At 24.0% G+C, this 13,594-nt stretch overlaps 1 protein-coding gene across 9 annotated transcripts in view; it reads left to right on the top strand.

Moving 5' to 3' along the window:
- LOC102673534 (stress-activated protein kinase JNK) overlaps positions 1–13,594 on the top strand; it is a 155,887-nt gene that overhangs the window by 76,665 nt on the left and 65,628 nt on the right. The window contains exon 1 of one of the 9 annotated variants that reach the window (XM_031513493.1): positions 5,264–5,489. The exons of the other annotated variants lie outside the window; for them this stretch is intronic. The gene's annotated coding sequence lies outside the window, so the exon portion shown is untranslated. Of the gene's footprint in view, positions 1–5,263; positions 5,490–13,594 lie in introns of those variants that run through there. 9 annotated transcript variants of the gene reach the window in all.

Raw genomic sequence — 13,594 nt, 5'->3', positions numbered from 1 at the left:
TCCCCCTCCCCCCTCCCCTCACCATCTTTTCCTCGTTAACTCTTAACGACGCGACATTTATCTTTCGCGATAGGATTTAAAAGGAGAAAGTCGTCTTAAATTTTTACTTCTCTCTTATTTCTCTTGTTCTTTTTTCTGTTTCTGTTTCATCCTCTTCTGATTCTGTCACGTTGCTTCAAGAGGATTCTTTATTATTACTCGATGATCGATTTTACATTTTATTATGCTTGAAATATAATTGCAAAGTAGTAATAATAATAATAAATTTTATCGAATTTCACGATGAAACGAAGAAAATTATTTTATTTTTCAATTTAAAGGCGGTATTATACATTGCGTTTCTTTTTATAGGATGCGTAATTAATTTGCAAAAAAGTATGGAAAAATTAAATTGAAGCAAATTATAAAGAAAGAAATTTAAAAATATATCGAAAAAAATTAATGAAATTGAAAATAAAAAAAAAGGAAATTTGAGATATTTTATTTAATAAACACGTAGAAAAAAAGATAATTATTCGAGGAAAATGGAAAGGAATAATATCTTCTTAAAATTATATTTATGTTATACTTTCTTTTTATAAACATATTTTGAAATAAAAGAGAAATCTGATACATAAAAAGGTTCGATGCAGCTTTATATAGTTAATTTTATATTATTATATAGAATGCTTTCAGTGATAGATTATGATTCTTTCGAACAAATTTATTGAAAGAAATGCATTTTCTTGCTACAATGTAAGTTTCTATCTCATTTATATAATATTTGTTTATATATTTTTATGAATTATTTTATATTCATTCAATATTATATAAAATAGTTCTTTTGATTTAAGATTAAGTATCATTAGAATTATTATTTTAAAATTTTGGATTTTAATGTTTAGAGATTTGAGACATATATTCAAAGAAAATTTTATACATATATATGTATTATATTTTCTCAAAGCAATCTAACTTTACATAACTTGTTATAAATATTCTTTTAACAAATAATAACAAAAATTTAATGTAATTTAATAGATGCCATTTTTATAAACAAACGAACAAAAATATTTATTATGAGATTTATATAAAATAAATTATTTTGTTTTTACGTTCACATCTTTCATTACTATGTATTAATTCTTTCATAAATAGAGAAACTTAAAAACATTTTATGTATTAAGAATTTCTCTCTTTTTTATCATTTAAATTTAAAAAATTTAATATTGTTTTTGTTCAAGAGTATGATGTTAAATTTAAATATAACAAAACATAGAAGCAAAAAAATCATTAAAATATTTATTCTCAAAATGTATCGATCTTCAGTCTCCTTAAATTAATAAAATCAAATACACAAATATAAATAAAAAAAAATCATTATGAAAAAAAATGTATATAAGAAATCGTTTAAAAAAAAAATATCACATAAAAAGAAACGCAAATGACACATCTCTTACAATTCAATCATTCCGACCCAACATTTGCCCTCGTATGTTCAAGCACAAATCGCACCTCGAAGGACCAAATCTCAAATTCCATAAACCATAAATCCTCATAAACGTCTTCTTCCAATATCACATCTGAACTATAAGAGCGAGAAATATGAAGGGTCTACTCGGGATTAGATTCTGGGAACTCTGGCCAGCAATCCGGCCACTCACGTGTCCATTGCTAAGCTCCTCTATACTTATTCCTCTCATCGTTTTGCTCCTATATCGCCTATATGCCGATAAAAATTTAAGGAAATTTAATAATATTATATATAAGCCTCTCATTGTTGCTTTTACTCATTTTAAGAATTCTATTGGATAGGAATTTAAGAAAATTTAACATATCTAAGATTGTTACTGCTATTATTACTCTGAGAATTTTATTAAATATAATAAACTCTTGATTTTTCTGTTGTTTGTTTGATTCGAAAGGAAAAATTTCGAAAGTTGCACTTAAGTGAATACTCGATTTAAGAAAATTATAATAATTGAAAGAAATTCTCAAATGTTAAGAATATTCAAGTTCGAGTATTCGAATATCTACAATCACATTACAAAATTGATTATACATATTTGTTCATAATAAAAAGTTCATAATCAAATTAATATAAATGCGCATATTTTAAAATAAATATGCAATTTACGGAGAACGAAAGACGTGAGAACATCGCTTAAGTGAAGATTTTTCAAGTAATTTCACGCAAGATTTCCTTATGCAAAAATTTAATGTCAGTTTTTAACGAATTATTCGTATTGATTGTGTATTTAATTTATATATTCTTAATTTATAATTCGTGAAAAATTTTAAATAAAATGAGTTATTTCGTATATTAAACAAAAAATATAAAAGTATATTTATATATATATACTTATTTTGATGACACGAAATTGTACGTACAATAAAATTATTCTTTTGCATAAAATTAATTTTTATTGTGTAACTTCATATATTTTATTCATAGCTATCGTTTATGAATGCCACGACATTGATTCCATTTTTAATTCTGAAATATTTTTCCATATATATTGAAATGTAATCTTAATTATTAATTTTAATTATTAATTTAATTATTAATTTACTATTGATTATTTTATAACTCTTCAATTTAATGTTCTTAAGTGCTCCATTAAGATCTGGAGATTGCAATAGTGTCTTCAATAATTTTAGAACGTTATATAATAACCAATTTTGTACACGATTCAGATCCAAGAATTTAAATACATTCGAGTACTCGTTCAATTTACATTCGAATATCCGAATATATATTTAAGTATTCGATTCCTTGCTGAATTTAATTTAGATCTGAATATATTCGATTAATTCTTACTATTTAAATGAGAACTTAAAATATTCGTTATTCGTAATTTGAATATCCAGATTTGTGTTTTTCTTTATTCATTATTTTACACGTGCACGTCTGGCATTTCTTCCAGCAATGTTTTCTTTTTTTTTTTTGTTCACGCTGGTTTTTCGTTCTCGATTGTTCTACAATCATACGACCTCTATACAAAGTTAGCGTTTGTTTTCAAATAAATGAAAAAAATCAGTGCTATCGAATAAGAAGACGAAGTTATTTTTTGTTTTTCGTGAAAACAAAATAAAGGATATAAGGTTATGCGAAATATAAATATAATAGATTTAAAGAATAATTCTAGACACTAAAATAAATACAAAAAAATCGTATACAAAAATGTTTGTTCAAGTTTATTTTTCAAATTATAAGTAATTCTGTTTTGCAAGACAAAGTCACTTCATTCTGTCATTCTATTTTATTTTACTTCCACTGTAAAATTAAATTGTTTATAACTTTGGAAATAAGCTTTGATAAATATTTTGCATAATAATTTTCGTATTTGTTTCAATTTATGGAATTGATAGAATTAAATTTTCTATGTATATTTTATATATCGAACTTTAGAATAAATTTCTTTATATTTGATCTCTTTAATCCAAGTTCAAATTGTATATAAACTTAATATTTAAGTAATCACAAAAAATAAATGATATTCAAGATTTAAGATAATCGAGAATTGCAATTCTCGAATAATTAGTTAAATATTTGATAACAATTATAGCATATATTTTTTTTACTTTCTGATTTAAATATATAGCAATCAACAATTGATATAAATTTTCAAATTTATACCAGTTGATAAATCAAAAATATGATAAACACTTAGATCGAAAATATATTAATTTAAACATTTTTAACAATTATATATTACCAATAATTATTAAATTTACATCAATTAACAAATCATACTCAATAATCGATCTAAAATACATAGAGACGGATTAAAAACGCGTATCTAATAATTAAAATATCGTTCGAAATTTTAATATAATAAATTTGGCAAGAGATGTTTATTGCCAAATCATTGTTATTACATTGTACATTATCTGTCGGCAACTCGATAAATCGTTAGCAAAACATTCTTTCGTGTCGCCAGCTCGAAATCGGCCAACTTATCGAGCGAAGGATCTGTGAAAAGAATTTGCAAGTGAGAGAAGGTTTAGAGAGGAGTATCGATGGCTGTCTGGCAAACGAAGCGGTCCAAGGGAACGACATTTAGGGTGGCATCGTGGCGCCACAAGAGGCAAGAATGTCCCACGCGCGCTCCTCTTCCGCGTCTGGTTGACGGCGCGAAAGATTTTCATTGAGCATCATCGTCCACGTCGTCAAAGGTCGTCTCGGTATAAATAACCCTGGCGCCGTTGTTGGCTCGCTCTCGTTCCTTCGCTTCGTCGGTCAATTCTTTATCCGTTACACGTTTCAGTCAAGTTTCACCGTTTTACCAAATTCTCCACCCTCGATCGACCAATGGCATGAAAGTGTTTATGATTGATATGTTGAAGGTTGAGTTTTTTATTTGATCACGAGAGGAATTAGAAAATTATTAAACGTAAAATTTTTAAACGTACAATTTCGCACGTGATCGAGTTCTTTTTAAATTTTTATTATTATTATAGTCCAGGATTCTATATTTCTTTTAATGTGTTTTTATAGATTTTGATCGCAGAAGATTCTGGAAATTATGCTTTCAATCGTTGGAATTTATTGGTTCGAAAATTTTATTACACGACGCCATATTGGATTTTTATGCGATCCACTTGGAGAATAGAGCGCCAAATTTAAATTAATTTCCAGTTAAAGAATTTTCAAGAAATAAGAATATATTCTTAGAAATATTCGCATGAAAAATACGCAAAATTATTATCGTGATTATATTCTCTTCCTTGTATCCAGGCACTTAGTAAATAATTCCATTCTGTTAGATTGGATTTTAATCTTCTTTCTGTAATCCGAGTCTTTTCCTCCTTGATCTCTCAAAAGACCTTCATGAAAAAGCCACTATATTTAGAAAGAATATTCTAGAAATATTGCGAGGTAACAAAGAATTAATAATCAAGAGTATTAAAGAAATCTTAAACGAATCAGATCGTTGATAGCGAATTAATTCTTGATTATACTAGCAATTTTATTTTAATTATACGCAATTTAATTTTAATTATAGATTATAATACAATTTAAATTCTTTAAATAAAATGCAATTTGAATTTGGCGCGCTGGTTTTATCGATTGGGTTAAAGATTTAAGAATATAAAAATTTGCATGCCAATTGTTGAACTTTAACAATTAATTGAACTTTAACAATTAAAATCATTATTTTTATATTTTACACATACACACACACACACACACATACAAATATCCAAAAATTGTAAAATTAATAAAAAATAAAATTTCTTAAGAAACTCTTATTCAAAATTTTTAAAAAGTAAAAATATCTCATGAAACGCTTTATGGTTTTGAAAAATTTAACGAGGCGTTTCCATTTGTTTCAGAGAATATTGAGACTATTGCTCTTCTAGACAAGTGACCGTTGTTGTTATTGTTATTGTTCTTGTTCTCGTCATCGTCGTCGTTATCATCATCATCATCATCATCATCATCATCATCATCATCATCCTCATCGTTGCGCTGTCATCGTCAAAGTCGTGGGGGTTGTCACAGGGTAAGCAAACGGTCGCTTCTATCTGCCTCAATCTCTTCTCCCAAGTCCTCGTAGTTTGCTCACGATAAATTTACGCAGAGCGCTTGCAAACTAGAAAGCGTGTTCAGCGCTTTGAGAGAAACCTGTCGTCATTTCTCATACGATTCTCTCTTACGATCCTATTCGTTTAAGAGCATTTCGTCTATTCGACTTGTTTTATCACTGCTATTGAAAGTTTTTTTACATTTATGCGAAACTTTCTGTCGAACGTGAGCAACGATCGAAGCAGTTTCAGATTCGGATTGATTCTAGGTAAGATATATGTTTCGAGAACAAATTTTGAATGCAAATTCGAACGAGATGATACGAGATAATATTTCTCGTTTATTCTTCGAAAGCTCGAGATCGAGTTATTAAAATTGATGGACAAAATTTATTAGTTGAAAAATTACTTCGATAATTTATTTCAATAATTTATTCTTCACAATATAACGATAATCGCAAATAATTGTAAAGTGCTAAATAGTCGAGATTATGCAAAAGCATATATATTAACTATAATAATTAGGAATAAATATTATATAAATATTTTAATAAGTAATTACTTAAAATAACTTTATTCGAAATTTTTAACTAATTATTTTTTCAATGGGTTAATGATCCAACTCTTCAATTCAAAGTTAAATTGTCAGAAAAGTTTCAACTTGTAGAAATTGTATTTTAATCTTTCAACATTTTAAACATTTCGATCTTAAACGCAATAAGTAAGTATTCTATAAAAACAAAGTTAATATATTTTCTATATCGTTTTATCTCTTTGTTTATTCTCGAATCACTTTATATTACAGATTATTGAAATTATTTAAATATATATTATATCTTATTAACATTTACAATTAAAATTTTATGTTTTAATATATAACTGCTTATGTGTTTTGACATTGAAGTTATTAATCGTATATTTAATTATCGTTTTATTTTTTTTTATATTAGATCAATTTAATTTTTTCATGTGTTTTACATTTATATTTTATCATTTTAAAAATTATAATATTTTTAAAGAATTTCATATTGCTGCCTTAGCAGATAACTTTGTCAGAAATAATATAATATAAAAGAAATTTTTTAAAATTTAAACAACGCGGTTTTACCACAGGAAATTATATAATGATATTCTCTTGAGATATTCATTTGAGTTAATTAGCAAGATTATTTTGATATCTAGAACATGGTGATATAACTATATTAAAATATTATTGTACCGGAAATCTCATCCGAGAACAAGAATTTTATGCACAATTTATACACAAATTTTTTTAAATTAAATTCTCTTGATTTTATCATTCGATAACCGTATAAGCTTTAGTTTCTGAAGGCTGATTTTTATTGAAAGTTAATTTTTCAAATAATTTTTCAAATAATCTTAATAATATTAATATATAAAATATATAAAAACACTTTAATAATATTAATAAATAAGTGTTAAAAATAGTTAAAAGAAAATAACTAGTAATGGATTTGATATCGATCTTTTTTTATAATTTACAAACATTTCATTTTCATTTTCAAATATTTATTTAAAGATATATCGTGATGTGTCGAAAAAGTAGAGATTTAGAATCGATATATATGCTATTAGAAATATATAACATAATAAAAAATTGTATCAAATTGTCAAAAAAATTTAATTTATTTGATAAAAAATTTTAATTATTTAAAATATTTAATTATTTAAAATATGAAATCTTCAAATATTTAGTAAACAGAATAAAACCTCCATTATTGTTGAATATTCATTATTCGAACATCAAATATCTATTATACATTTATATGTTGCAATAATGTAATCAAATATTTTTTTCCAATAATGAAATGAATATGTTGATATTCATAATTATAAAATGATAATAATGTTATAAGAATTAACAAAAATATTCATATAATATTGAAAAATTTATAATCACAGATATTAAAAAAGAGAAGAGTGAAATTGAAAATTATTTGCAAGTACACATTGATTGCTAAAAAAAGTGTAAAAACTATTTTTCTAAAACTATTATTTCAATTTTGTAAATAAATGTTTTATTTTTTTAAAATATAGAATAATTTATCTAAAAAAATTAGAATTCCATTATTCCATATTCAAATTTTTTTATCTTTTTTGCAATTTCTTTCAATTAGTTCAGATAATGGAGATTCTACTATTTATAGAAATCGAAAAAAATAAAAAAAAAATCGAATCTCGAAATTACGAATTATGAAAATTATGTTTTTTAATATTAAATGTAAGAAACAAGGTAGAATTGTAATATTATATTCGACATTGTTACGTGTTAAGTACATGAATTAATTTGTCAAAAAATATTTCATATTTTTCTTTTCATATTTTCGAAATATTGTTGTATATTTTATTGTTTACATTTTAAAATAAGATTATCTTTATATTGATTCATTCATATTGCTATAAATAAGCTAATAATATAAAGTCGTATTTATTATTAGTATTTATCTCTTGAAAAATGAATATTTTTATTTATCTGATAAAATTGATTATAATTACTGACGTTATAGAGCGCATTATTTATTTTGAACGATATAAATCATGAATTTGAATGACGAAAATTCTAATATATCTAAAATTTTTAATTGAACGATTCGAGATTCATCGATTTGATAGATAAATTATAAATTGTATATACTAAATTATAAATTATAAATTGTCATAAATTGAGGGATAGAAAGATTTGTATAATATTATATTTGTTGTATAATATATAAAAATAGAATTGTTTATTAATTTGCTAAAAATATCTTATTATAATATAATTAATTATTATGATATATATTCATATTTTAAATAAAAATCTTAATTATTTACTAACACTTACTATCTTAACTAAAATTTAATTATCAATTCATAACTTTTAATATAACATCGATTTATGTATTAATATCAATATTACTTTCAACATTAACTTTCATGCAATTTACGATATATAAATATGATATATAATATATATAAATATGACTATAATTGATTTAAAATATCAGAATATGATCGAATTGATTTATATTTTTTCACTTTTTTCAATGCCAAATTACGAATGATTTATGAAACAGGAAAATATTAACATGATTTTTTCTCACCAATTTTCAAAGATTAATGTTAATTATAGTTTTAATAACAAAAAAATAATAAGAAAAATATAAATAGAATTTTTAATTAACACAATATACGACACGTGCATGTGCTGAACTCTACCAAAAGAGAAAAAAATTCCCTAGGAGGGAATTTACTAGATAGAAAGGATAAGGCGCGTTTGCAACACCAATATCAAGTTTGGTTACAAGGTATGTTTGTAATATCAACAATTAATTTATCTTAAATTTCGATTGAAAAAATTTTTAATTTAAAAGTTTCAAAGTATTTCTGCGTTTATCTAAATTTATGCTTGAAAGTTCTCAATTAAGATCGTATCTTAACGACACATAATACAATTGTCTCTACATTACACGCTTCTAACGTGCCATGTAACCTCTGACGAAATTAGCTGCGGTACTAGCGAAACAATAGAACTCTTCTAGAAGAGTAGAGCACGATTTTAACTCGAAAGCTTTAAATACCAACGAAACAACGAGTCGATAAACGCAAACAGTCAAAGGTCATAGAAAATTTTATTTCTGTTCTTATATCATATTATTAGATTGTTATATATTGTTATATTATATTGTTATATTCATGTATATAATGTGCTTAATATAATGTGCTTGTGGAATTCTTTTAGAAGTTCGATTCCAGAGGTTAAAAAACAAACACAAAAGTTGGTATACAAAAAAGTCGGTTGGGGTTTATTTATTATGTTACGAGCAATTTAAGTTTATGTTAAATGAAGCGTGATGGATATCGAACGAGATATTAGTGTAATAAAGATAGAACTATCTTATTCTATTTCCATCTCGCTTTATCTTACGTAAACTTAAATTGCTTGTGATTTAATAATAAGTATTGTATACCAACTTTTATTTTAGTCTCTAGAATCGATCCTCCAAAGACGTTCCAATTTTCTTCCAAAGGTAATATTAAATTAAAGTTAATTTTGTACTTTTTTTAAATTTAGTATTATATATATTTATAATGAAACTATGTAGTTTTTTATTTTTTGAAAACTTTTCTATTACTTTCGATGATTTTGTCCTATCTTTCGACAATTGTTGAATCTTTTAATAATAAAAAAAAAATTAAACAATTTTTTTATTAAAATAAAAAAGCTAATAAAAGTAAAAGAAATCAATTATATATAAAAGTTTTTAATAATAATTAAAATTTAAGTAAAACGAAAAATATAATAATAATTCTTTTTAAAATAATAGATCTTTAGAACAACAAATATACAACAATCATTAGTGCTTTTTTTTATTTTTACTGCAATAAAATGTTTTTTGAATAAATATATATTTCAATGGAATTTATTTTGATTTATTTCAAAGAATATAATTTATCATAATAGTTTTAAAATTTTAATATAGATTTGAAATATATTATATTTTTATAATTGTATAATAACAAGAATTCAAATAAATAGTAAAAAAATATGAAACAGTTGAAAATTATCAATAAATAATAAATTGGATTTCAATCATTCATTCTAAACTTAAAAACAATTTTGAAAAAAAAAAGCATAAAAAAATTAGAATTTGAAATTATGAATTCTATGCTTATCACCTTTGTCATGAACATATCAAGGATTTTTCAAAATAAAATTTATACATATATATATTATTATTTTAAATTTATACATATATATATTATTATTACAAAATATAATAAAATAAAATGTGATTGCTTTATTGTATTTGACATTTATATGTCATTAAAGTTTGTTTATTAAAACTACTTTATATTAATAGTTTTCAAATTGTCTCTTTAAAAATCTTTGCTGTATCATATTATTATTCAAATTTCTATCCGATTTTGTTTTAATTTAAAATAAAAGAAAAGAATTCACAAGTTGATTTATAATATTTCTAATACATGGAATTTTATAAAGTTATTAATTTAATTTTTTCATTTAAAGAGATATTAAATCAAAAAGAAAGAGTATCTCATATTCCTACTGTCATCTTAATGAAGTCGTTGATGTTGGATGGTTTTTGTACCCTTTCCAAAATGTATATTTGCCAAATGATGTTGAAATGATTTGAATGAATGATAGTCAAGTAAAACCAGGTTAGAGAAGTAAGTAGTACGTGGGAGGATTTCCTAGTACTTCAAGGAACAAATGATATTTCTTGTCTCTTTTACAAACCATAGTCAAAAGATCATAGTAAGTGGTCTTTTTTCTCTCAACATCATCATTTATTTGAATCATTTGATGCTAATAATAACGATCTACATACAACTGTTTGTACTTCACTATTTCTCAACATATATAAGGGGTGGCGAAAATATCCTTCTTAAATATAATATATAAACATTTTTAAATGTATTTGAAAACTTTCTTTTCATCGTCTTTGTTAAAAAAAAATGAACTACATCTGACTTCAGATAGAACATTCTAACATTCTCATAACTTTATTTTAAACTTAAAACGGATAAAACTTTGAATATAGGGAAGAGGGTGTTCGATACTGAAATGAATTTACAGAATCGACCAATGCTGCTAATTTTCACTTTTCACTAGATATTTTTTTTTTTTAACTCTTTCACATTCGATGAAATATTTCGCATTTCTTATTAAAAAGAGAAATATCTCGTACATAGCTTTACGTAAATTTTTGCATTTCAAGATAATTCAGAGCATCACATGAAACATAATTATATTACAAGATATAATATTAAAATACATCATAATAAACGTCGCGTATCTATAAGATATTTAAAGGATTAACAAATGAATATTGTGTATTATGTATTATTATTAATTAAAAAAAAGTATATTTAAGTCAAAACCAACGTTGGTCGATAATGGACGGCTCTAGTAGTATCCGATTAACTGTCACACGATCAAGACCGGAACAAATCAGTTATTCGGGAACGTAGGTGTTCTGAGAATTGTTGGCAACTTCTTCCTCGATTTTGCTCGCTTCACTGGCAAATTTTTACTCGTGAAAAATGAGGTGGAAAGATATTTCTTGTGAATGAGAAGGAATAAAGTTTTTGTGTTTTGTTTAATTATATTTAGTATCTCAAGTTTTTTTAAATATATATGTGTGTATGTGTGTGTATTAAAAATTAAAATTCCAGATCCAGAAATAAATCCATGACAGTTAAATGAGTAGAAAATCGGTTAGTTAATTGGATTACCAATATGTTTTGAGTCATGATATAACGAGGTAAAATTAGTCAAATGTAAAGTAACGAGGTATTGGATGTTAGAACTAATATTTTGACAAATTTGTGATCAGATAAGGATGTTAAACTTCAGAAAGTTTAAAGAAAATACAACGCATGGCTCTAAACGCAATATATTTAATACCAATTGTATTTAATTTATGATCTATATTGTATTTTCTATAACTATAGTAATTAAGCTTTTGAAAAATGTTATGTTATGAATATCTCATTTTTCGAAACTCACTTTACATATAAATAAATTCTGAAAAATAATTTTTCTTAAAATAAAAATCATTTAATTGATTTAACAAAATATTTATTTTCAAAATAAAAAAAATGTTACTGAATTATTCCGAATTATATTGAAAAGCTGTAAACAGCTTATACATAAAATGCTAAAAGAAATTTCCAGTAAAATTGCTTATTTTATAACAGAAGAATAGCTTTTTAAATTTTCTGGCAAGATTAAATTTGAAAAGTAAAAAAACTTTTGTTATTAAAGAGAAAAGCTTTCACGATAGAGGAAAAATGTACAATCTATATTAAACTACTTATGCGTCTGAACGTATATTGGAATAAGATAAGTATTTTCATATAAACTCTTATATTAAAATCGCATTGTAGAAATAGGATTGTGGAAAATAGATTTTTGAAATAAATAAATAAAAATAATATCTGAAGAAATAATAGTTATATTGTTTATATACCAAATATAAATTTTAATATCAATTCATACAAATAGATACTATTTTGAAATAAATATCTCATTGAATATATATAAATATCTTAAGAAAATCTATATTTCAAATAATTGTATTTCGAATAAATAATTTTTATCTTTAATATTTTATAATATGATACAATATAAAAATTATAAAAGTTATTATTGTATTGTATTATATGAATAAATCTAATCTAATGTTTTAAAAATTTTAAAATAAGTTAAACCTTGTAAACAATTTATTATAGAGGCATATAATTTTGCAATTAATATCGCTTTTGACAAAAAATAAGGGACAAAAATAGTTTTGAATAAATAAGCAATATTACTCGAAAAGATTGAAATTAGAAATAAATTGACACGCATGCATGTATAGTAATAGATATTTTGGAATAGCTCGGATTTATGTATTTCCTTCTAGGTGTATTTCATCATAGTGTTTTTTTACTCGATGTCTTCATCCCTCAATTTCAAACGAATTCGAATTTCCAATAAAAGCAAGTCCAAAAGAAAAAATATAAAAGTTTAAGTTCCTAGAATTCTTATTTCTTTAAATAAAATATTTTTTTTTATTAATATTCATATGATTTTCTTCAAAATAGCCTTCATCGAATATGCCAATCTTTTTATTCATATAATAAATCTCTAAATAGTCGTCACTTTTGATTTCTCTTTTATGATCATAAAACGTCTTCTCATAGTCTTTTCATCTTTGAAAATATACGATTGATTAGAGGATGTTTATAGAAATAACTAATAATTAATAATATTATGAGTAATAACTATGTATGCTATTATAGAAATATATACATAGAATGAAGTGATTTTTACTATGTCAATTATTTATTTTTGACGCCATAATTGCTACCATACGATAAAAATAACATACAGTTTTGTGGACGTACAGAAGAACATAAAATTAAAATCATTAAATTGGAAGGTTTAAGAAAGTGAAGGTTTAAGCATGTTAGAAGCGTGTTTGAACATGTACTCGTTGTCCTTTCTTAAAATAAATGGCATCACTGTCTCACTTTGAATATCACTCACAGTACTTGGCTCGTAAATACTATA

This window comes from Apis dorsata, unplaced genomic scaffold (assembly GCF_000469605.1).
Source record: "Apis dorsata unplaced genomic scaffold, Apis dorsata 1.3 scaffold_651, whole genome shotgun sequence".
NCBI classification, from domain to species: Eukaryota; Metazoa; Arthropoda; class Insecta; order Hymenoptera; family Apidae; genus Apis; species Apis dorsata.
Note: the sequence above shows the minus strand (reverse complement) of the source record. Positions and strands in the feature narration are given on the sequence as shown.